This window comes from Thalia democratica, chromosome 2 (genome assembly GCF_965202585.1).
Source record: "Thalia democratica chromosome 2, ktThaDemo2.hap1.1, whole genome shotgun sequence".
Taxonomy (NCBI): Eukaryota; Metazoa; Chordata; class Thaliacea; order Salpida; family Salpidae; genus Thalia; species Thalia democratica.
In genome coordinates this window covers 13,969,879-13,997,541 of record NC_139166.1, presented here as the reverse complement: position 1 = coordinate 13,997,541, position 27,663 = coordinate 13,969,879, and positions in this window count along the sequence as shown.

The following is a 27,663-nucleotide window of genomic DNA, read 5'->3' as shown; positions in this document are numbered from 1 at the left end:
AAACATTGTTTGAGTTTTAAATTTGATATAAAATGAGTAATGTTGAGCTGTGTAGAACTGCCCTTTAAAATTTTTAAAACATTTTATTTATATAAAACAAGTATGCAATAACTTAACTTATGTATATTTATATATTAACTTGTATTGAAACTCTATCTTTTTATATTTAAACGTCACTAAAAAAGAGAAATAAAATGAGAGAATATATTTTTAAAAACTTAACCATTTATCGTTTTAGCGCTTGTAAGTTTTAAAAAGTTTCATCTTTCTAGTGTCAATTTAGTAAAATCTAAAATTATACTTTTTCTTAAATACTAAAAATATTTTTTATTTAGTTTTATTGTGCTTAAAAAATGATAATAATTCAAATAATTAGTGTTTAATTAACTTGTTTTAAGTGTAAAAGTTTTTTTTTAACAAATTGGTAATCAATAGAAAACTTAATATAAAAAAACATTACTAATTTCAATCGTTAATCGTATACAATAATAAAATTCTTATTTATTGAGAAAATTCATTAACTGCAACATATTTATTCAGTGAAATTACTTTTAAGCTAAATAAATGTTAATTATATCCAAAACTTTAAAGAATGTAATATTTTTTAAATAGTTAATTATGTTTGTTTTGCACTTAATGTCGTTAAAGGTTCTTTTTTTTTTGTCGAATGTAAACTTATTATAGTCAAGCATTACCTCGTATTTTATATATAATTGTTAAAAGAAAAAAAAAGATTTAAAAAAGCAAGCTAAACATTGTTGTTTATAGAAAAATTAAAAGTTGTATGATTGATTAGTTTAAATAATTGTTTAACTGTTATTTATTTTGCTATTCATACTTAAAGCGAAGCAATTTGAAAATAACTTTGTTAATGACTTATAATATTAATAAGTTTATTCAATATGTATACTGCTAACTGTTATTGATTAACATTGTTAAGAATCAATAGAACAATTGCTAAAACAAAACAGATACGACTTTTTATAGAAATACATTGCTAAAAAAAACTTTTTTTCAATTATAAAGAAAACATAAAATCTTATAATATTAATGACGATTATAAATTTTATAAACATTTATTAATAAGTTACAAAAAATTATTACTTGTTTTGTCATTTATTTTCCCTTAAGAAGTTTAGTTTTTCAGAAAAGTTAAGGTTTAGTCTTTAAATTTAAATTAGATGTTTAATTTTTGTTTATTACTAAGTTAAAAACAAGTGTATCCAATTTCTCTATTATATAACTAATATTTTAAATAAGTTGTAGTAGTTTAAACTAAAATTCTCATCGTCAAAACACAATAGTAAGTTGTTACACGTTGCATTTTTAATTTTTAATACTGAGAAAACATTTTGTTAACAGACTGAATGCTTACAAATATGAGTATGCATTACTTTATAAATAAAATACAAACACTTATTATTTACATAATTTCAAAAGTAAAACAGTTTAATTTATTCTAATTTTTTCATTATACAAAAATATCCTTGACACTGTTAAATACTGTTACTTATATTAATATAATTAGTAAAAAATAGTTGAACAAGCAAATTATGTTTTCTATGCTAGTTGAAAACATTTTTATACAAAAATAAGTAAGGTTCTGTACATCAGATATTAGCATTGCATAATGAGTTGTTAAAAAAAATTTAAGCATAAATTTTACATATAAGTATGTGGTAAAACTTAAAAACACTATATAAGCTTAAGTTTTCTATAACATAAAAATTTTGATTAGTTTTTATTTGTAACATTTAAAAATCCTTAAAGGTTTTGTTATAAAGATTGATTTACTTAGTATTTTAGACTATAAAACTATGATTTTTTGTTACCAAACATTATCATAATTGTTAAAAACTAAAACATTGTTTGAGTTTTAAATCTGATATAAAATGAGTAATGTTGAGCTGTGTAGAACTGCCCTTTAAAATTTATAAAACATTCTATTAATATAAAACAAGTATGCAATATCTTAACTTATGTATATTCATATATTAACTTGTATAGAAACTCTATCTTTTTATATTTAAACGTCACTAAATAAGAGAAATAAAATGAGAGAAAATATTTTTTTAAACTAAACCATTTATCGTTTTAGCGCTTGTAAGTTTTAAAAAGTATCATCTTTTTAGTGTCAATTTAGTAAAGTCTAAAAATATACTTTTTCTTAAATGTAAAAAATATTTTATATTTAGTTTTATTGTGCTTAAAAAAAGATAAAAATTCAAATAATTAGTGTTAACTTGTTTTAAGTGTAAAAGTTTTTTTAACAAATTGGTAATCAATAGAAAACTTAATATAACAAACATTATTAATTTTCAATCGTTAATCGTATACAATAATAAAATTCTTATTTATTGAGAAAATTCAATAACTGCAACAAATTTATTCAGTAAAATTACTTTTAAGCTAAATTAATTTTAATTATATCCAAAACTTTAGAGACTGTAATATTTTTTAAATAGTTAGTTATGTTTGTTTTGCACTTAATGTCGTTAAAGGTTCTATTTTTTTTGTCGAATGTAAACTTATTATAGTAAAGCATTACCTCGTATTTTATATATAACTGTTAAAAGAAAAAAAAGATTTTAAATAGCAAGCTAAACATTATTGTTTAAAGAAAAATTAAAAGTTGTATGATTGATTAGTTTAAATAATTGTTTAACTGTTATTAATTTTGCTATACATACTTAAAGCGAAGCAATTTGAAAATAACTTTTATACCGACTTATAATATTAATAAGTTTATTCAATATGTATACTGCTAACTGTTATTGATTAACAATGTTAAAAATCAATAGAACAATTGCTAAAACAAAACAGATACGATTTTTATAGAAATACATAGCTAAAAAAAACATTTCTTTTCAATTATAAAGAAAACATAAAATCTTATAATATTAATGACGATTGTAAGTTTTATAAACATTTATTAATAAGTTACAAAAAATTATTACTTGTTTTCTCATTTATTTTCCCTTAAGAAGTTTAGTTTTCAGAAATGTTAAGGTTTAGTCATTTAAAATTAAATTGGATGTTTAATTTTTGTTTATTACTAAGTTAAAAAATAAGTGTATCCAATTTCTCTATTATATAGGTAATATTTTAAATAAGTTGTAGTAGTTTAAACTAAAATTCTCATCGTCAAAACTCAATAGTAAGTTGTTACACATTGCATTTTTAATTTTTCATATTGAGAAAACATTTTGTTAACAGACTGATTGCTTGCATTTATGAGTATGCATTACTTTATAAATAAAGTACAAATACTTATTATTTTCATAATTTCAAAAGTAAAACAGTTTAATTTATTCTTATTATTTTCTTTATACAAAAATAACCTAATACTGTTAAATACTGTTACTTATATCAATATAATTAGTAAAAAAAGTATGGTTAAAAAAAAGTTGAACTTGCAAATTATATTTTCTATGGTAGTTAAAAAAATTTTCATACAAAAGTAAGTAATGTTCTATACATCAGATATTAGCATTGCATAAATATTTGTTAAAAAAATTAAGCATAAATTTTACAGATAAGTATTTGGTAGAACTTAAAAACAATATTTATAGCTTTAGTTTTCTAAAACGTAAAAATTTAGATTAGTTTTTATTTGTAATATTTAAAAAATCCTTAAAGGGGTCGTTATAAAGATTGATTTACTTAGTATTTTATACTATAAAACTATGATTTTTTGTTACCAAACGTTATCATAATTTTTAAAAACTAAAACATTGTTTGAGTTTTAAATCTGATATAAAATGAGTAATGTTGAGCTGTGTAGAACTACCCTTTAAAATTTATAAAACATTCTATTAATATAAACAAGTATGCAATATCTTAACTTATGTACATTTATATATTAACTTGTGTAGAAACTCTATCTTTTTATATTTAAACATCACTAAATAAAAGAAATTAAATGAGAGAATATATTTTTCAAAACTAAACCATTTATCGTTTTAGCGCTTGTAAGTTTTAAAAAGTTTCATCTTTCTAGTGTCAATTTAGTAAAATCTAAAAATATACTTTTTCTTAAATATTAAAAATATTTTTTATTTAGTTTTATTGTGCTTAAAAAATGATAATTATTCAAATAATTAGTGTTTAATTAACTTGTTTTAAGTGTGAAAGCTTTTTTAACAAATTGGTAATTAATAGAAAACTTAATATAATAAACATTATTAATATTCAATCGCTGATGATTTGCAATAATAAAATTCTTATTTAATGAAAAAATTCAATAACTGCAACAAATTTATTCAGTGAAATTACTTTTAAGCTAAATTAATGTTAATTATAACCAAAACTTTAAAGACTGTAGTATTTTTTTCAAATAGTTAATTATGTTTGTTTTGCACTTAATGTTGTTAAAGGTTCTTTTTTTTGTCGAACGTAAACTTATTATAGTCAAGCATTACCTCGTGTTTTATATATAATTGTTAAATGAAGAAAAAAAGATTTTAAAAAGCAAGCTAAACATTGTTGTTTAAAGAAAAATTAAAAGTTGTATGATTGATTAGTTTAAATAATTGTTTAACTGTTATTTATTTTGCTATACATACTTAAAGCGAAGCAATTTGAAAATAATTTTGTTAATGACTTATAATATTAATAAGTTTATTCAATATGTATACTGCTAACTGTTATTGATTAACATTGTTAAGAATCAATGGAACAATTGCTAAAACAAAACAGATACGACTTTTTATAGAATTAAATTGCTAAATAAAAAAACCTTTTTTTCAATTATAAAGAAAACATAAAATTTTATAATATTAATGACGATTATAATTTTTATAAATATTTTTTAATAAGTTACAAAAATTTATTACTTCTTTTCTCATTTATTTTCCCTTAAGTATTTTAGTTTTCAGAAATGTTAGGTTTAGTCTTTTAAATTTAAATAAAATGTTTAATTATTGTTTATTACTAAGTTAAAAAACAAGTGTATCTAATTTCTCTATTATGTAACTAATATTTTAAATAAGTTGTAGTAGTTTAAACTAAAATTCTCATCGTCAAAACCCAATAGTAAGTTGTTACACGTTGCATTTTTAATTTTTCATATTGAGAAAACATTTTGTTAACAGACGAATTGCTTGCAATTATAAGTATGCATTACTTTATAAATAAAATAAAAATACTTATTATTTACATAATTTCAAAAGTAAAACAGTTTAATTTATTCTTATTTTTTCTTTATACAAAAATATCCTTGATACTGTTAAATACTGTTACTTATATCAATATAATAAGTAAAAAAAGTATGGTTTAAAAAAAGTTGAACAAGCAAATTATGTTTTCTATGCTAGTTGAAAACATTTTTATACAAAAATAAGTAATGTTCTGTACATCAGATATTAGCACTGCATAAATAGTTGTTAAAAAAATTTAAGCATAAATTTTACATATAAGTATGTGGTAAAACCTTAAAACTTTATTTATAGCTTAAGTTTTCTAAAACGTAAAAATTTAAAATTAGTTTTCATTTGTAATATTTAAAAAATCCTTAAAGGTTTTGTTATAAAGATTGATTTACTTAGTATTTTATACTATAAAACTATGATTTTTTGTTACCAAACGTTATCATAGTTTTTAAAAACTAAAACATTGTTTGAGTTTCAAATCTGACATAAAATGAGTAATGTTGAGCTGTGTAGAACTGCCCTTTAAAATTTATAAAACATTTTATTAATATAAAACAAGTATGCAATAACTTAACTTATGTATATTTATATATTAACTTGTATAGAAACTCTATCTTTTTATACTTAAACGTCACTAATCAAGAGAAATAAAATGAGAGAATGTTTTTTTCAAAACTAAACCATTTATCGTTTTAGCGCTTGTAAGTTTTAAAAAGTTTTATATTTCTAGTGTCAATTTAGTAAACTGTAAAAATATAGTTTTTCTTAACTGTTAAAATAATAAATTAATTAAAAATTAATATATTGTAAAAAATATTAAAAAAATTTATATTTTTATTTTATGGTGATTCAAAAATAATAAAAAATAATACATTTATGTACTGTTTATTTTTTCAAAACCAGATAATTTTTTTTAAATGCAAACTGAGATCTATTCATTTGTGAGAAAAATTTTACCCATGGACAAAAAATTAAAACGGATTAGCTTACAAAAAACACAATTAAGAAATTTAAAAAGAAACAGCATCAGAAGTCAAAATGAACGTGAACTAACGCAATAATTTGTCATTTAAGCAAGACCGTTAAGAGAAAAACAAAGACACGTTAAGTGGTAGACAATGAGTTTTTATCTTTGCTAAGACAACATTTGACAAAAGTATACTGTGACCAAACGACAAAAGAAGAAAGTAAGATAGAAGTAAAACTATGGGAGCATTTACAAAAGGGCTTGTTAAGTGTACAACACTTTACGATTAATGTTTTAAGTTATAAAAAAACCTGTTGGACTCACCAACTTGGTAAGAAAGTTTCTTCATTTCAAAGCTGATAAAAATTTCAGAGGAGAAAAGTGTGCTTGTTGCATGGACGATTTGCAAGTTAGTATATATCAGTGAGACTCGATTTAAACCGTATGTTGTGCAAGACATGCTCTGATATTTAAATACTCTTCACTGGTATGGTTTAAAGAGAAACAAAACTTGTCCGTCTAGCAGACTTCTGTTCTGTTAGTTGTTCGTTGGAATTAAGATTTCTATTGTGGAGCTTTGTAAACGGTCTTTAATGGCATCCGTTTTGTTAATATTTCGTTTAGGACTTACAAGAAAGCAAAATCGTTTTTTATCGTGATCTTGTATATATGGTCTATAAATTAAAACTAATTGGAAAAAGTTACTCTTTACTCTTAGGAGACATCACTGTCATGATTGTCTGTGGTAGATTTGTAAGTTGAAAGGATGCTGTTGAGATTGCATCTGTGTATTGTGCAAAATATGAACTGATACTTGGTTTAAAACAAGAATTGTCAGACTTGCAGACATTCGTTCTATTGGTTGTTTAGTTCAAGTTCACATTAAGGCAAAAAATCGAATGAAATCAATTTTACTCTATGGAAACAAACCGCTATGTTAGGTTTGAATTTTAAAACAAATCAATAAACACTACTAAAAAGAAAACTAAAAGTATTGCAAGTTGGATTTTCTTTAACAATAATGTTTACAACTAACTTGAGTTGTTGAGAATTCACCTTTAAATCAAGATAAATGGACTCATATATCTACTAATTTTACGATCCAGTTTAAGTAAATTTAAGAAAAAAATCAAAAAATATATTTTACATCGTTTATAAATTTAAACTAACTAGCTGATTAATAAATAAAGCTAGATAAACTTTAGTATTAATTATTATTTTGTTAATTATCAATTCAATCAAGTTTGATATATAAAACAGGTAGTTAGCGGGTAGGAAGGTCCTCGACTCTTTTTTCCTTTTTATGTGTCATAAACAAAAAGATTACGGTTGAAAAAAATTATTTTAAAGCTTATAAGTTTTATACTGATTTTGTTGAGGCTAAATTGTAGTGTTTATTTCACGTTTATACTTTTATAATTTGGTGCTCAAAAAAGTCAATTTTTTTTATTATAGTTTTTTAAATTTAAACGACCCGCGGAAAAACAAAACTCTAATAGACCGAACCTATCATGTACAATAAACTGCCATATCCGTCTACATGTAGGTAATAGGATTAAATTCATATTAAAAAATAATTTACAACGTTCCGGAATGTTTGTATTGTTATATAACAAAAGCATAGCTGTTAAGCTACTAAATTAGCCTACTAAAGCTACTATACTCTTATTGTACTTTTGAATTTTTATCAGGGTTACTTAGAATAAATTCTCTAATAAATAATTTTTCAATACTTATCAGCTTCGGTCTATTTTGCGTAATTACAATCACATGATAGTTTTAGATACTTTAATAATATTTTATTGTTTTTTTATAAGGAAGTATCACAAAATAATTTAAGTGTATAATTAACCAAGTTAAGTAATATAAACCTTTGAATACGTATTTTATTACTGTTTATATTAAGAGGTTAAGTAGCTTTCCAAACATAGTTTTCTGTTTAGTTAAAATTTTGATGTTTAACTAAAATCACAAGCTTAAAGTTAATTTCAATTTTCTTAGGCAACATAATCATTTAGTGCAACGTGCGACCAACGCTCGGTTCATCAAAAACAATAAAACCCGGCTGCTTAGGTGAATGTGAGCAGCGGACAAAATATTTGAGCTGCAGTCAAGTTACAGCAAAATGAAGAAAACATTATTTTTTAATTATTAAGTTGAAATGTCGTTTGTGCTGACTTTTAAACTTAAAAACTTACTTAACTCTCAGTAAAAATTACAATTTAAAATATTTTTACTGACCAAAAAATAAATACTTTATTAGAAAAAGTAATCTAAATACAAGCGAGTTAGTTATCTGACCACTGACATTGCTGTAGAAATATTAGAAACTACATAAATAATATAATTCAATAGTTCAAGGCTCTGTCTTCGCAATGACTTTCACATTTATATTTATTTATACACTTTCTTATTATATTTATTAGAAATGTAATGTTAGTAAAACAAAATTCACAAACTGAGGCAGCATTTGTGCAAAAAACAACATTAAAAATATGAATCTAAAGAGAAGCGAATTTATTGTATGAAGCTTGACTTTGTTATAGCCATACAATGTTCCGAATCAAAAATCTTGCTGTTTTTGCTCTTTAACTTCATTCTTACATTTTATGTTTTTTACCTGCTCCACGACTTTTAGTTCGTCTGTTCTTGAACCAGTTCTGAAAATACCAATTAAATCTTTAGATGCTCAATTAACTTTAAATTGTTTGTATTAAATTATCATTTAGATTAATTCTTATTAAATTTTAGTTTTTAGATTTATAAAAATAGTTTTTGATTAATAATATAAACAATCTTTTCATTGAAAAAATAATACAAAACAACAACTAACTTTTATTTCTATGAACGTCATTCCAATCAACCGTTCCAAATCTTCAACTTGATAAAAAGATGGATATTTTGTTCTTCTTTGATAAAAATCTTCCAACGTACTTCGCTGTTGTCCAGTCAGTGTGATCCTTTGCCTTAAAAGTTTTTTTTTTAACTACTAATTTAAGATTTTTTTAAACGTAATTCTAGTTGTGTTCTTTCAGATAAATAATAATTGATAATACTTTAAAATAAAACACTTTTTTACTAGAAACTAATTACTTCATAATTTGTTCAATAAATTCAAGGCGTTTTCAGTATTTAAATCATCTACCAAACGCAAGTTTAAGTTCAGTTATTAATGAAATATAACAATAATTTTTCTCAATAAACTAACTTTCTTTTTTTTGCTAGTTTACTTATCGACGATGGTGTTTTTTCTTCATCTTCAGTGTTAGTAATTTTCACCGGCTAAAAAGTATTATTAAATTATAAGCATACAAATTAATAATTTTTTCTTAGGTTTCAAATAGAATTTTAAAATCTTTGAACAAAAGTCCAAAGCATTTATATACATATTTTCCTTACTATTTTAAAACAATAATTATTTTCTAACCTCCTGTTTTACACGACCATCTTTAATCTCAACTGAGCTTTTTTGTCCGTTCTTATATTCTACGAAAAAAATTATATCAAAAAAAAAATTAATAAAATTCAACCTTCATCATAATCATTAGAAAGCTTGACAACTAACTTTTAGAATATTTAGGGGACTTTTCTTGCATTTTCATAGGTTTCTGTTTTACACGGTCATTTGCAGAATTAGTTGAGGTTTTTTGTCCGTTCTTAAAATCTGTGATAAGTAGTTAAATCATGAAAACTCCAACAGACAAAAATATAAATTAACTTTGCCATAAATCAATCAGAAAGCTTAACAACTAACTGTTACAATTGTGATTGTGGTCTTGCATTGGGTGTTGACTTGGATGGGGATTTACCTTATTTGTTTCATTTTTAGTGGGCTGAACTGCATTGTTTTGTTCGTTATGGTTTTCTGCTAAGATATTTTACTTGTTAACTAAAAAAGCAAAAATTGAAGGTTGTTTTAAAATCAAAGGTGCTTATTAAAAAGAACAAATTGTTACCTGTTGACATGTTGTTTCCTTGCGCCTGGTTGTATTCATATTGACTTGGATTTAGCTTAGTTGTTCCTTTTTTTGTGGGCTGAACTGCATTGTGTTCTCCGTTATAGTGTCCTGCTTGAAACGTATAATACTTGAACTATAAAAGCAAAAGTTTAAAATTATTTTTTAAAAGTTAAGATTAAAAAGACAAATTGTTACCTGTTGGCATGTTATTTCCTTGCATTGGACAGTAAGCAAACAGAGTTTGATACGGGGGCAGTAGGTAGACATGACGGTGGTTGCTAAGTTGTTGTAGTTGTACAAACGGGTAAGGCTGATACAACTGGTTGTAATAGTTGTGAAAAGGTTGGCCTTGCACGCCGTTGTTTTGACTGTTATGTTGGTAGTAAGCATGTTGCAAGTTGAGCTGATAAAAATGTGGTTGCTGAAGACCTGGGTACGGAATATTTTGTGGCATATTTGGATAGTTCAGCTGTAAACTAGGTATTTGTTGTGGATGACCTGAAAGCATATTTATAAAAATATGAATTTATTATAGAGCAACGTTTCACTAAACTAAACAATTTTAACAAGATCCTCAAATAAATCAAGTATCTAAAATAGAACATATAATAAAATGTTAATAATAATCTTTAGTCTGTAATATTATTTAGTTTAGAAAAATAAAATGGACCTATGAACTGCAAGCTGTCTGGTTCTTTCTTCACTTGGTCGGCTGACCCTGGATTGCTTTCAGCTGATTGTTGGGGATCGTAGTGACCCGGATGAACTTTTTGAAGTTGATGAGTCACGTGAGTTTGGTGGTAACTCGACTGCAAACGTTTTAAATCATTATGCTATCATTTTGCTGTTGCTTAGAAATGACTTTAAGTTTTTTTCTACATTAACCTTTGATATAGTTTTACCACTTAAGTATGCTAACATAACATGCATTTTAGTAATAAAACTATGTAATTCACAAAGTATATAAAGCAAAAACAAGGCTTACTTGGTGCAAATCAGGATCATTCTCTATCATTTTTTGCCTTGACTTTGGTAGATTATTAACCTCAGCACTAGAAGCATCACAATCTTGATTTTCTTCTTTCACTTCATGAAATCCGTTATTGCTCGGATCATTTGAACTATAAGTACGGTCGTTTGGAGAATTTTTGAAAATATTCTCATTTGTTTGATGGGTAACATTAATCTTTGTGTCCTCGTTAGGTGTAGGTGAACAATTAGAATCCATTATATTTATAATAGATATTTTTAAAATAAGTGCTGAAATATTGCTAAATTATAATTTTTTTATCATTTTATAAGTATAAAGTAACAAAATTTTTCTGTATGACCAGAATTTTTAAGAGTATCTAAATTTTAATATTGAAAACTGCAAAGAATCAGTGTAATTTCCAACAAACTAGGGAATTCTTAAAATTTTCATCACACTTTGCTTCCGATAAAGTTTATATATTAACATCCTGCATAATTTTAAAACACTTTATTAATCATTGAAGATCATCTCCAAAGTGAAACCAAAACTTCTTAATTTATTTATTACCTAATTATTTATATTTTAAAACTTTTAATAATCAAAATCAGAGTTGTTATAATTTTTTTTATTTTGTAACAGTTTATTTAACTAGAAGTAAAAATTTTAAGTTTGAAATAAATAAATTTAATCATTTGATAATTTTTAGACAAAATAGTTGAGCAATTTTTGTAATTATTCTCTGTCGTATTATAATCAGTTATAAAGTTTGTTAAAATATTTTATTAAATACTTATTTCAATTATACTATCACGTCAGATTTAAAGATTAAAGCTATTGTTATAATTAATTAATTGTATAATAAATTATTATATTAAAGGTATTAATTATTAAACCTACAGTTATATTCAAAAAAAAAAAGTGTTTAACAGCCTTCTACTTTATAAAAACAACAGTCTTTAATAAGTGATTTGAGCTAGTGAAATTGCTAAGAACTAGAGCTTAAAAGAGAATTTAATAGTAAATATTTGTTTATTGTTTTACTTTTTACCTATAAATTGTTCTACACAAATTAAAACAAAACTTTTGTTTATACTGTTTTAAATAACCAAATAAACACCTGTAGGTCAGATTTAATCTTAATTTTGTTATTAAAAGTAGTCACTAGGCCATACAATAAAGAAAAATAAAAGTTATATACATTAAATTAAAAAATGATCTCATTAGTAATTTATTGGATTAAGTAAGAGTTTTAAACTTTGTATTAGATTGATTAGTTTGATACAACTAAGACATAGTTGCAAAAAACCTTATAACTTGTTTAAAATATTCAAACCTCGCATGTTTTGTTCTGTTGTTGCAAAAATAAGACATTAAATACGAGTAAATTGAAACCATAAGCTTAAAATTATATTTTTGTATAATAAAACATTTTTCAGACAATCAATATTCACTATTTAGTTTCGAAGGTTGTGTTACAAAATTACTTTTATATATTGACTTTATATAAATACTTTATAAAAATACTGACAGCTAATGTTTGTAACAAAATTAAACTACTTTATTTCTTATATGCTATAAAATATTTCAACATTGTTGTTAAGTTAATAGTTTTTTATTTATTTTATTTAAGTTATGCATACGATGTACACTTGAATTACTTTAAAAAAAATTTTTTTTTGCAGCTAATAACACGTAAAGAGTTGAATATCGACAAAATTTTTGAGCTATTAGTCGGATGCCGTTTTTATTTTTTTAACCAATTTAAAGAAATTAAATTTAAACACTTGAATTTTCTTTTTAAAAAGGTGTATTAGATCAAAACCATCTAAAAAACATTTACTGAATAATACCACATTCTAGTTGAACAACAAACTCTATTTTAATATAAGTAATATCAATTAAATATTTATGTTATTGTTTGATATTTGAAAATTTTACAACCTGCAGAAATCTGCCTAAAGTAATATGTTACTAGTTTGTATTAAACTATCAACAAAGTAGTTACAAAACTTTTTTTTTCCTATTTTGATTATTTATTTTTCTAATTCTAAGTTTATAAATTTATTTAATTTAAGTTTGTTTAGTAAATAAACTATTTTTACAAAACAGTTTCCCGGTAAAATATTTAATTTTTATTTTCATGTAGACTCTTAAAAAAAAATATTTTTCAAAAAAGCTTTGTTTAATTTGACATTTTTAAAAGAAAATATTAAAAAAAAAAATATACTTACAGAATTAAATTTAAAATAAAAAGTTTTAATTATATCAGTTTCACTAAAAATTATAAATACATTAAACTAATTATATGATATTTTATTATTCATACGTTATAATTATTAAACTGTGTATTTCAATATTAAAAAACTAAATAAAATTTTTCAAAGCTTTATAACCTGACAAAATTAACTTCTATCATTTTTAGAATAAAAACAGTATAGTTTAACTACATGTTTGAGTAAAACTATTTGAGTCTTTAGTAATAAAAGTGAATCTAAATTTACTAAATTTAGGCTATTTGAAAAGATCGTCTACGTTGAATGATATGAACATTTAATTTTAAGTAAATGAAAGAATTTCTGTATTAAATTAAAAACACTTAACAAATTAGTTATAAAAACATCTAATTTGAGTAGTGCAAGATTGTTAGACTAATTTTTTCTCATATAAAACAGGAAGAGGTTTTAATCGACATTCTAGGTAACATGCCTGTATATTTCAAGAGCATTTGTATTGATCTGTACAAGCTATTTAGCAATTAATGTATAACAAATTTTAAATTCAACATTTTATAAATTCCATTAAATAGTTATTTATTATTGGTTTGGATATTAAATGCTTTCAAGTAATACAAATATTTTAATTTTTTTATTTTCTTAAAATGATTTAAAATTTAGTATTAGAAAAAAACATATAACTTAAATAGTCAAAAAAACAAATGTTTAAGTATAAACTCAAATTAAATGATAAAATTACATTGTTAATGAGAGCCTATAATATTTTGTTAGTTAAAAACAAAACTACTCGTTACAACCTTTTCCTATCATTAAGCTTTTAAAATGCTTGAAAAATCATTAATTATCAAAACAAATAACAATAAAAGTTTATCTGTAAAACAGTCAAGTGTTGTTGTAAATAATGTCTAAAACTGAGGAAAGCGCGAACCTTGCTGCTAACGATGAAGCCTCTGGTGAGCCGACTGTGAGTACAGCTCCACCTAGTGTTGATGAAAGCGCCGAAGGAAGGAATTGAATCTTGAATTTCTTTCTATCCTAGACAAACTAAAAGAGTTTCTAAGTCCTGATGTAGTAAACAAAATGGTCAACTTGGAAGGTGAAAAAGCATTGTATGAATTTATTAAAAGAAATTATTCTTCTCTCAGTGAAAACGACGCAAAAACTGAAGCCAAAAAAACTCACAATAATTATTTGGAAAATTCAATATTGAATAAGTTAAAAGAATTTGACTCTGAAGCTTCGATCAGGCTAATGATCTAAATGAAATAATAAAAATGGCTTTTGTAGACGAGTATAAAAACGAAGTAGAGAGTATCAAGCAGGCGAACTTCTCTCAATTTATCAATCCAACTGGTGGAGCTATTGAAACAAATGATGATTCTCCGTCTGAAAGTTCGGGTACTCCACCTGATGTTTGTGAAACAGTGGAAAACTTGAACTTGAATGAGGAGAAGCATGATTCCGGTACTTCGAAGGATGATCCGGTTGGCAGAGACGCGAGTTCACAGAGTGAATCGAACAAAAGTGACGAGAAGGATGATTCGGAAGATGCAGATTTGTAGGTGGTGTGAAGTCTTCGGAGTTGCGTGTGATTTTTTATTATTGTTATCTTCAAATTAGTATTGTTTTTTTTTTTCAATCTAATTCGTTTTTATTCTTCTTGAGTTTTCTGTTAGAATTTCTTTCGTTTGTACACTCTTGTTTCTGTAGTGTAGTTTATTTGAAATTATGTGCGCAACAATAAATTCTATAGATCACATTTCAATTGTGTTATATTTATTTTTATTCAATTATTTTCATATTATTTAAATTTTCAGCTTAGTAAGTTAATTGTGATTGACAATATAAGATAAACTTCGCAAACAACGAAGGCATTGTTCACTAAATACCAATAAAGTTGGCTTTAATTTTTATTTTCAGACAAAATTTTATGGCGTAACATTTGCGTGGAGTGTGTCTAAAAAAATAAGTTTATTATGTAAATTCTAAAAGCTTGATTCTAGTTCAATAGGTTATAACCTTGTGTTTCAATTGGAATACGGATATAGTTTAAAATCAACTGTAAAAAAAGAAACTTAAATAAAAGAACTGCATGAGCAGTTAATAAACAATTATACTTTTTTACACTATTTCTTATGTATTTAAGTTATAACAAATGCAATGTTTCAAAGTAATGATAACTTAAAAACTATTTCTTCTTTCTTAATGATTTTAAATTTAGTATTAGAAAAAAAAACTTAAATAGTCAAAAAAACTTGTTTAAATATTAACTTAAATCAACTGATAAAATTACATTGGTAATGAGAGCCTATAAAATTTGTTCTTAATTTAAAAATCTAGATTAAGGATATTTTTAAAGAAATCAAATAAGCTATGGCCTCCTCCAACAGTAATTTTCAAAAAACTACCATTAAAATCGCCTCAATTTTTTTTTGTCTTCATCAACTCTAAAATATCTAGTGTAAGTTTGAAATGATGTCCTTGTGGCTCCCCCTTTTACAGCTTATGATCCCAAAATTTTCTAAATGTTTTCCAAAACATCTAGTATAAGTTTCAAAACCACAACAACAAACGGCTTTTTTTTTGTTCTTCACTATCAACTCCAAAATATCTAGTGTAAATTTGAAGTTATAACCATATGGCCCTACTGTTGCCCTTTTGCTGCTCATGTATTTTAGCCTCTTTGCTACTCATAGCCCCCTGAATTTCTGTAAGGGCCACCCAAGGGTAACTTGGTCCAGTTTCGGAAACCTTGCTCTAGACCAGGGGTCGGCAGGCAGTTGGTGGTCGCGGGCCAAATTTCAAGTTTCCTAAGTCTTCTCGGGCCGCAGTTTTAGTTTTAGTGACATTTGAATAATATTTTGGTTTTAGTTTTAGTCACACTATAAAAAGGTTTTATTTTTATTCACCATATTTTTTAATGACTTTTAGCTATACATAAAATGCCTACTTTTATAATTATTTATTAGAATAGAATGTACATTGACTAATATACTTGAGTGTTAATAAAATATGAACTTTCATAAGCACTTGATAAGTTAAACTTAATACTTTTGTAATTTTACTTACAACCTAACTCTCTATAAAAACCTAACTTGAAAGACAATTTATGGGTTATTTTTATACACTTGTTAAATTATCAACCTTTTTTTCATATTTCTATGAATATATACTTCAAAAAAAGTTTTTGCGTGTCAAGTAATTTGCACTCATTAGAAAATTTATTAAAAAGTTAACTTAATTAAATTAATACATGTTTCTATTCCAGAAAGCTAAAAAAAATTCTTTAACATAATTATTTCTCGAAAATTTTAATAAAATATCTTATTAAAAAATAGTATTTTACATAGTTGCCACTTAAAAAGCAAAAATGTCTGAGTTGTATCAAACCAGCCTAAGTTTATTAAAAGTTGAAAAAGCTAATAAATAGTTGTTAATCAAGCTTAAATAAATAGTAAAAATATCATCATTATCAAAAAGTACACAAAATGTAGGAAAACAATAAAAAAATTACAGTTAGTAAAGTACACTACAGTCATAAAAACTATTCTAAGAAATGAAAGATTTCTTTAAAGTGATTGAAATAAAAGTTTCACATACACCTGAGTTTTCAAGCTTTTAAAATAGCCTGTTAATGTAGCAACCCAGTTAAAATAAAGTTAACAACATACAGAAATAACGAAGGTTATTAACAGTAAATAAATTACATGCCATTAAACCCTAAGTCAGCTGGAATGGACAATTAAGATTCTTAAACAAATTTAACAAAAGTATAAAGTTCTATTGAGTCATTAGCGAAGTAGAAAATCTTATTTTTTATTAAGCATTTTAGCAACTCTTTATCTGAAATAAGAATATTGTATTTAAAAATAGTAATTGTAAAATATAAGAATAGCTACAAGAATAAAAAATACATTAGTTAGGAGTTATTGCGAGAAACGATAAAAAAACAAATCACCAAAGTCATTTTTCCAACAAAGCACATGATTATCTTCAGTAACTACAGAATGATCAGAAAAAAATTCTTATGGCAAGTTATAAAGTATCAAAATTTATTAATTAAAATGAGATACCGTTTTTAATTGAAAACTTATCTAAAGAATTAATGTTGGCGGCAATAAAAGGTTTTTCTTTATTTCTTCAATGACAAATAGACATCGTGTTTAGGAAATGCATTAAAGTTATAGTCGCAAAAATCAAATTAGGACTTTAATCAATCTGTTAATATGAGAGCACTGATAAAAAAAATTATTGCTCATCTTAGAATTTTTATTTGAGATGTTTTTACTAACTTTGACATTTTAGTAGAATTTCTTAGTTTAGTTTCAAAGCGAATCACAACAATCGGTGAACTTTTACAAGTAAAGGTGCAATGCACCAAAACAAAGTTTTTGAAAGTACAATTCCGTCTTTTATTTTTAGTAGAAATTTAATTAAAGTTCAAAAAAGTGTCTTAACAAATATATCAATTTTAAAAAATACTGTTAAGCTACTTTAATATATTTTCTAATAGAAAAATACTTATTTGGTAAGTTTTTTGTGTCAAATCGAAATTTTATTACTTTACATGTAAAAATTGTTTGAAATTCCAGGTTTTTTCAAAAATTCTCAAATTAAAGTTTTTTTTTCAGAGTTTTTAAGCATAAGTTTCCAAATCCAAAGCTTTTCCGGAATTCAAGTTTTTTGACAACACTGATTGTTCACACTTAAATGTACACAATAATATAAATAGCATTTTAAATTATATTAGCTGCAGGACTTAAAATTTAACATATATTAAAGCTCAAACTAACACTGTGGATTGAGCAAAACTTACTTCATAAGTTTAATTTTCCACTCTTTCAAGCAAAAAAGCCAGCCTGAGTCAACAAAAACATTCCTGATATTTTTGTATACAAAAAGCAGTTCTAGTCAAAAACTTAAAAAATTACTTAGTTGGCCTGAGATGTAAAGTCTTCAAATAGTGATAGTCTGAGTGTGTGGCAATGTTTAGTAGTTTATTTGCTTGAATTTGAACTATTTTGATTAACAATGTACAAACATAATAAACTTACCATCCCTAAATCTAGTTTATATTAAATAGGTAGCTCAAAAATACAGCAATTGTGTGTATAGATATGCAAGGCATAAAAATTAACTTAGTTTGATAAAAAAAATGTTTGAAAAATGAAAATGTATACCTAACAAAAACTATATTAATTTATGTCATATATATATCTTTAAATGTGTGTGTAAAATTTAAATATTACATGTAGAAACAACAATGTTAGAAAGATACGCATACACTAAACTTTAACTAACTAAAGTATTAAATAAAAAGTGGTTTAAAGTATGAGCATCTTTTTAAGTTGGTGTGCATAGAAATTAATTCAAAGTGCAAAGAAAACTTCTAAAAACTTAAAATATGTCAAAACAAAAATCAGATAAACCTTATTTCTTATTACTATGTTATGTTTAATGTTTTTACACTTAATTATAACATTTACAAATAAAAATCTAAAAAGGAAACTTAGGTATAAAAAATATTGAAAAAGAATATCTAAGCTATAAAGAAATGACACTTTAGTTAGTTACTGTGCATTACTTTTGTAAAAAATGGAAAACATTTGCATTTAGTTTATTTAATAAATAGGTATTATATACTTAATTTATTAAATCCGAGCACTCTTTACACTCTTTTTTTCAGATAATTACTTGCTGTTGTTAAAAGAAAGTTATTATGAAACTGAGAAAAATATCCTGTTAGAATGCTAATCTGTATTTTTCACATTTTTAAACTAAAGCAGTAATTTCTTCTAATTAATTTTAAATATTATACAGAGACTTAAAACCAAACTAATCAAATTAAATCGAATTACCAAAAAAATTCAACTTGAAATATATTTTTGCTCAGCGTTCTTCAACAGTTAATTTTGGAAGCAGCTTTTAGTTGTTTTAAACGTTTTGCTTTATTTTGGCGATATCTTCCTCAAAAGCCTGTAGATTTCGGTTTGTTTCAGGTGTACCTGTATGTTTCCTGTATTGTTTTAAACCTGTATGCATGTTTTTTCTGCAGCCATATGATGTTCTATTTCGAAAAACTTCGGCTTCCACCGCACACGTCGAATAAGATATTTTATTTTTTAATTGGTGCACCTTTGTAAACTTCTTGTCTAGCTCACAGGATGTTCTCGGTAGAGTCCTCATATTCCAACGGTAAAAGTTCTAACATTTTGTTTTCAAAAAAATTCGTGCTCAACTATAATTAGAAACAAAAATCTCTGTAATCTGTATATACATGTATGTGTATAGAAATTGATGTGATTAAACTAACTTAAACATTTTCCACGGAGTCAACTTAAAAAGCTTTTAAATATTTTATTATAAGAAAAGTTGACATAAAAAAATCAGAACACCTGTAATGCTGACGATATGAATTCACTTCTCTTATTAGATTCGAAAAGATTAATTAAGTTATACAACCAAAGGATACTAAATAAAAAATCTAATCCAGAATTAATGTGATCGCGCTGGTATCTGCGAATATAATTTGAAAGGGGGCAATTGCCGTTCGGAGGACATTACTTACAAGCCAACAGTTAACTCTGACCTTGAAAAGAAGTTACACATAGGCTTATGCCCAACTTAGTTCAGGTTTTGATATGCTATACAAAATTATTTTAAAATCGGTGTGTATAAAGATGAGACTGAGCTTTTAAAGTACGTTTGTGATCTAAAGCTCAAAAAAAGACTTCGAAATAACTTAAAAAGTGGTTTAAAAAAGAGCACATCCAACAGCAGATGGTAATAACCCTGTTTGTAGGATGTGCTTAAAAGAACCAAAGGCCTTTTTGTATGCTTTTAAAAAAGAGGGTTGCTTAAATAAGAAGAGTGAATTCATATAGTCTTATTGACATATGAAAAATCTCCTCCTAAAATACAATAAGTTTTTAAGTATTTCATATGCACTTGAATGCAGTTTTGTGAATTATAGTTGTCAGTTTAGATGGAATACTAATTTTTATACTAAAGATTTGTACTGTACAAGTTTAATAACTATGTCATAGGTTTCTTGTCGTACCACTTTTTTATCATTATTTAGCAAAGTGATTTACATAACAAACCGCGGTAGCTGAAGATCAAAAACTATTTTGTTGTTTTTGTGAAATGTATGTTCTGGTTTTTTTAAATCGAATTTTCTAATAAACTATATATATCTTAAGTTCTATACAACTTTATACAATACAATTTTGTATAATTATAATAATAATTATACATATACATGAATTTTCTTAATAAATTATATTAAACTTTAAAAAGAAAGTACCAAACTAATAAGTTGCTTTTTTAGTTACATTACTTTTTTATGATTTTTTTTTATATTGATACGTATTTTAAACTATAATTAAAACAACTTGCTACTACAACTTTGTTGTAGTGAATTAAATCCAGTAGTTTTCAATTTAGTTATCTTTCAAAAGTTTTTTAAACGCGTGTTCTCTACTCTACTAAGCTATAATGAATACGCCTCCAAAAACGAGCCCGATGCTTTTTATTTTAGCTTCAGACTCAACCGTCCTTACAGGCATTCGGGAACCAGTGCTTATAGGTTTCACCTTATTTCGATTTTATATTTATAAAGTCATTCGACAAAAGGTTTGTTTGATGAAAATAAGTGTAATATTATTTCATGCATATTTTTATTGCTAAATTTGAGTTTAAATATACTAGGTTTTATAAATTATTTTAGGATATAAACGATTCGTTCAAACATTTTATTATATTAAGAGTGAATTGTTTGATTTGTTACACCTGACGAGTAATTAAGTGGGAACAGAACCCTTAAATATATAAACTAATAACGTCGATTAGTTTTTTTTACGTTGTGTTTTATTGTGTTTAACAAATTTTTAACATATAAATAAAAACGTTTTTGATTTTATTTTCATTTGGACTGACTAACAAAAAAGTCTACTACCTTATACTTACTTGTTAAATTTTACTACTACCTTGTAAATAATAGATCTCGTTATTTTATAAGTAGTTTGTAAAAAATTTAATTGTTTTAAAGCTAATGACGTAGTTATCAAATTTTATTACCAAAAATTACTTGAATGAACAAAAATACACATTAGTTTAAAAATAAACATAGTTTTAATGTAATTGCAAGTATTGTTTTTTTTTATTTTACCACTAACAAATTTTTTTGACATTTTTCTCGTTTAAGTACAATTATTGTGCGTATTAGCTTGTTAAACTATAGTTTATGTTAAATAAAACTACTATTCAAAAAAAGACAATGATATACAAATAAACTTATACTCATTAGAATTAAACCAAAAACTTCCAGTAAATAACAAAATTATTAAAAAGCAACACAGAAACATAACGAAAATTTGAAGCTAATGACGGAAGTATGTTAATCATCAAAAAAGCATTGTTCAAAGCTACACCGATACATAAGCTGGTTACTATGTTCAGAAAAACTACCATCTCTCAGCACAACCATCTAGTGGACAGTTCACATTATTTACCAGCCACCCAGACATGCAGTGCATGTGAAACACGTGGCTGCAAGCTCCGAACTCTGCAATGCACTCTTCTAGCTTCCTGACATCTTGGCACGCGACGCACAGGTCCCGAAGGTCGTTTTGGCAAATTTCACATTTCCCAACAAGGGTGTCATATGATTGAAGCAAAGGTTTAAAGACTTGTTCACTTTGAAAAATAAGATCTTTCTCTTGTTTTTGAGAAGATAGTTCAGAAAATTGTGTACTTTGAATAAGGTCTTTCAGTTTCTTTTGTAAAGACGGTTCAAAAACTTGTTCATCTTGAATAAGATCTTTCAGTTGTTTTTGAGTAGATTTTTCATCACATTCAATAAGATATTTCAGTTGTTTTTGAGGAGATAGTTCAGAAAGTTTTTCACCCGGAATCAGATCTTTCTGTTGTTTTTGAGGAGGTGGGTCAGAAAAATTGTTCACTTTGAATAATATCTTTCTGTTTTTTTTTGAGGAGATGGTTCAAAAACTTGTTCATCTCGAATAAGATCTTTTTGTTGCTTTTGAAGAAATGGTTTAAAAACTTGTTCACTTTTAACAAGATCTTTCTGTTGTTTTTGAGTAGATGGTTCAGAGTCTTGTTCACTTTGAATAAGATTTTTATTTTGTTTTTGAGAAAATAGTTCAGAAACTTGATCACTTTGAATAAGATCTTCCAATTGTCTTTGTGAAAACGGTTCAGATTCTTGTTCACTTTGAATAAGATCTTTCTGTTGGTTTTGAGTTGAGGTGTTGGTAAATATTTTGTCATCATCCTTTGCAGACTGTTTGCTTACTTTAGTTTGTGTTTTTGTATCTTGAACCTCCATACTCTTGTTTTTGTTATCAAAAAGCATACTCTTTGTAGTAAGAGTTAGTGCTCTCATGTTTTTATACATGTCATTAAAATGTGAGCTCAAATTCTTTTTTGTATTTGCATCTTGTACGTTCATTTTCTTCTTTTTCTTTGCACTTTGTTTGTCCTTGTGGAGACCAGCTATAAAGACCATTTTAACTGTTTTTGAGTCTGTTTATGAAGATACTAAATGTTACAAGAACAAAACTTAAAAACTATTAAAAAATCATTAATTAACTTTAGCAAAACATACTAATTACAAAAGCATTAGTTTAAATTTTTTTAGTTAAAACCAGTTGAAATAGAAAGATTCATAAAACTCAAAAGTTACTAAACAATTAAAATATCTCATTTTCTTCTTATATTTAACTAGCATTTTCAACTAATTTAACAAATAAAAAACTAAGTTTTGCAACATGTACTACTAACTTTTTCTAAATATTGATTAACTTTATATAAAACTTTTAACTGCTATAAAGTTTCGAATTTTAAGTAATTGCAAATAACTGATACATAAAGTTCACTTCATTGTAAAGTTCAATTTAAATACACGGAATTCGCAGTATAAAATATTTGCAGAAAAAAAACTTTCATGTATTATAATTTATTTAAATCATGTTTTTTGTTTTTTATTATAGTGACATACCATTTTAGACTATAGTTTAAAATTATCAGTCTATTACAGAACTATACTACTAGTTATCAACAAAACTCAAGACTTTTATACTTTTTGTGAATTTGTAAGTTTTCTAAAGTATCGATATTCTTTTTATGCTAATCGAAAAATTATTTCCAAAAGGTAGCTACAAAGTATTTATACAATACAAGTTCTATCTATATATAGTAGTTATATTGAATAATTCAAATGTGAGTCAGATGATTTTTGTTGATGTGTGTATTTTTTTTGAGTTTTTGAAATGTGTTCATAACAGGTATGTGTTACTTAAAATATAGATAGATAAAATACACATATATGTCTAGAATATCTTAATTTTTCGACTGCTTTGAACCAGTTGATCAAAATTAATTTTCCTATTAAAATAGTAGTTGATTAGATTTATTTGATAAAAACATAAAAATATAATGATCATTTTTTGAAAATTATACAATTAAATGTTTGCAATTAAATGTTTTTAAACACCACTTCAATTTAAAAATTCTTTAAACTGTTCTTTTATCTATATGTTCAGTAGAAACAAAAATATATACAACTATTTTGTTGCTTGTTTTGCAATGACAAAATATTCTAAACTAGTATAAACATACTTTTGTTCTTATATATATATATATATATATATATATATATATATACATATAAAATAAGGTTAGTATTCAAACTTGAACACGTTCTACTGAGCCCACTTGAAGGGCTTTTAAATAAATTATTGAAATGACGATTTTAAAAATACTGGAACATATGTTTCTTAGAGACAAAAAAGATTGTCTTTAATCTTCAGCCATTTCAAATTCAAAATAAATTTTTTGTAAATTTTTGCATCTTTGTTTACCAAAGTGCTTTTTATTTTAAATTTGAACTGGCTGAAGATTAAAGACAATCTTTTTGGTCTGTATGAAACATATGTACCAGTATTTTTAAAATCGTCATTTCAATTAATTATATATATACATATATACACATAATTTATTGAACGACAAAAAAAGACGCTCAAAATACTTGGTCCTGGGAACTGGTGCCCTTAGAACCTTTCGGTTATTGAGTCGCACACCACGTATACCTTTTAACGTCTTGTCCAGGACACCTTTGTACCTTAAGAGGTAAGTTGTAAAAATATCTTTGTCTTTTGCATTTATACATGAGCAAAATAACTTTTTAATTGAACGTAATTAAGTTATATTCTTTAAATAAATCCTTTTTTTTCACATCTAAATAACCTGTAGCTAATTGTTGCATACACAAACTTCACTACATAAAATATAAATGCAAACTTTACTAATTTACAATACAGTTTTTTTAAGTACTATGTTTTTATTTTTGATCTGTTTAATAACCTACATGGTCAACTTACTTTATTTAAAAACATGAATTTTAGTTTTTAATGGATTTTTGCATTAAGCATTAGCTTTATAAATACCTTCATATTTCTTATGCGTACCTTGTTTGATATAATTAAAAAAACATGTAAGAAAACGATCTTTTAGTTTCAAGTAATTGATTCTAATAACAGTAAAATATAACGTTGATAAATAAGCCTTTAAAGATTACTAAAACAATTTACCAAGCTTGTATTTTTTAAGTAGAGATTACGTAGTGTAACTACCATTGTTTGCAAAATGAATCAAACTTTTTAACACAAAACTATGCGCAGTACATTTTAAAAAGAGTTTTATTAGTACTTATTACATTTGTTAGTTATCAAAAACTTTAGATTTTTAAATTCGATTAATTGAAAAAATTCTTAAAATTAAAAGCTTTGGTTTTTTTTTAACAATCAGAAAAAAACAAACTTAAAACAATACTTAATCTGAAAAAATATATTTAAAAGTACAACAACTTTTATGTATAATAAAATTTTTACAATATTCTTTTAACATTATTCATTCGATTTGTTTAAACTGGTTTACGTTTAAAACCGCATCTACTCAAATACAAATAATATTAAGTTCAATTTTTTAGTGATTAAATAGTCAGTTTACTGTGAACTAGACTTCCATTTACTATAGTTTTTAATTGCTATTTTTTTTAAACACTATGGTTGAGTGGCATAACTTTAAACAACTAAACATCGTGCATTTAGTACTGACGAACTGATGATGTATAACGATGAATATAAAACTGATGATTGAGTACTGATAATTGATAAATTATTAAAATCAGTAGAACTAGACTTAAGAAAGCTTTAACTAGAATATTTTTTCTTTAAAAATAAACTTCATTCGGCTACAAAATTAGGGCCAAAATGGCAACTATGAACCACAGCAAGTAATGAAACTTTTTAAATCTTTATTGCTGATAAACTCAACATTCATGTTTTAACAATTAAACAAAAAAGTTCAATGCAATTTATTCTAATATGTAAAGTTTATAATAATTTTTGTAAATGATCTGAAATTCTTTATTATTTTTCACGGGCGTTTAGGCTCCTTGAAACCAGTTTACACACAGCCCTGGTTTGGCCTTGCAAGAAATTTTTATGACAATTTTGGCTTGCTAAATGTAAAAGTTGTGCACGCTTACTTTAGGTTAATTAGGTAGATGTTAAGTTTTAATTGTTTTATCTATAAAAGAAAGTTTCTGAAACTATTTAATCCTTACTTGTTATGAATATATATAAAATCAGTTGACAAAAATAGTTTCAGTTTGATTTTTTCCATAGCTGAGTAAAGAGCAAGTATTTTAATTTCAGGGTGTGTGTGTGTCAGTTTGTACACGTAAGTTTTTTGAAAATGGAATTATACTTTCACATAACTAGTTTGTTATATGTTTTAAGTTGTAGGTTTACTATAAAATTTGACTCACTAGTAGTTTAAAATAACTATAACTAGTTTATATTGAAAAAAAATTTATGTTTTATATTTATTATAGTTTCTTACACTGTGACTGTAAAATTCTTTCTTACTGTTTTTATCCTTCAATTTGTATATATATATATATATCCTTCAATTAATTCAATCAGTGGTTTGGTTATGTTTTGTAATAATAATTTTGTTTTAGCAGTATTTTATAATTGTTAGCAACAGTAGTCCAGTATTGCTCAAGTTATTGGCTTAGTTTTTTCTATATAATTTAACTTCTATTAAACCAAAAGTTCTTTCTGTAATATATGTTCTTTTTGTATGTAGGTATAGTTAAAGATATAAATTTGTATTCTTTTACTGTTCTGCTTTATTAGTTCTGTTTTTAGTTTCATATTTAAGTTTTATTTAGGATAAACAGAAAGTACTTAAAACAGTATGACTACAGAAACCAGCCAGCTCAAACTTGCTTAATTTTTCTTTAAAATTTGTCAACCGTACACAAGCATAGAATTTAGTTTTAACTACATTATTTAGTAGTAATAATATTTTTTTTCTTTAGCTGTTTATAACTTAAGTTAGTATTCTAAAAAAATAGTTTAAAAAAGATAATAAATTACCTAAAAAAAACAAGAAAAAACTCAATATTACAAAATTATATTCCAATTACCTTGTTAATCAGTTTTAATATCTTTAAATAATGATAGAGTTTCTAAGAATTTTTTTATTTTGTCTCCTTAACCATATATGATCTCCTGAAAATTCAGTTTCAACTAGAGTTTTTTTAAAACTAAGTGACTAATAACTATTTCCATTCCTAAACTTTTCACAATGTTATTAGCTTTTTCTGTATGTTTAATTATAGAATTGTTTGTATCTTTTAACTTACTTATTGTATGTAGTTTGTGATATAATAATGTCTATATAATTGAAATAGTACAATTTCAACTTATCTAAAAGCTTTTAAAATTTCTTTTAAAAATAAATTAAAGCAAAAAGAATAACATTGAAAGTTTACAGGCCATTTCAGGCTTATTAAGTTTTTTAACTCTTAAGCAAAAACTTTTTTTTTAGTTTTTGAGCAAATTTCATACTTTTTATTAGTTTTTCATTAAATTACTGCCGGATTCAATGATTTATTATTATTATTCTAGATTAACAGTATTTTAGTCACTTCTTAGTATTTTGTTATGTTAATTAAATAAGTCTAAGATAAATTAGAATCATCATTTTTTTCTTAATTTGGTAAAAATCTTTATAAAATTCTTAAGTAGTACTCATAGTCTATAGTTAGTTTCTATAAACTAATAGTAAAGTAATTTAGAGGAAGGTAAAAACTAACGTAAAAAACTATCTCTGGTCAGTTTGTGATAATTCAGTCTATCTTTAGTTCAAGGATCAGAAAACTTTCAGGGCCCACGAGTTACTTTTCAGCTGAAAATATGTATTTTTATATCTAGCTAATTGAATAACTATAAGCTGTATTAAGCTAGCTTTTTGCTTAAAAAAGGGGTAAATTTTCTAAAATTGA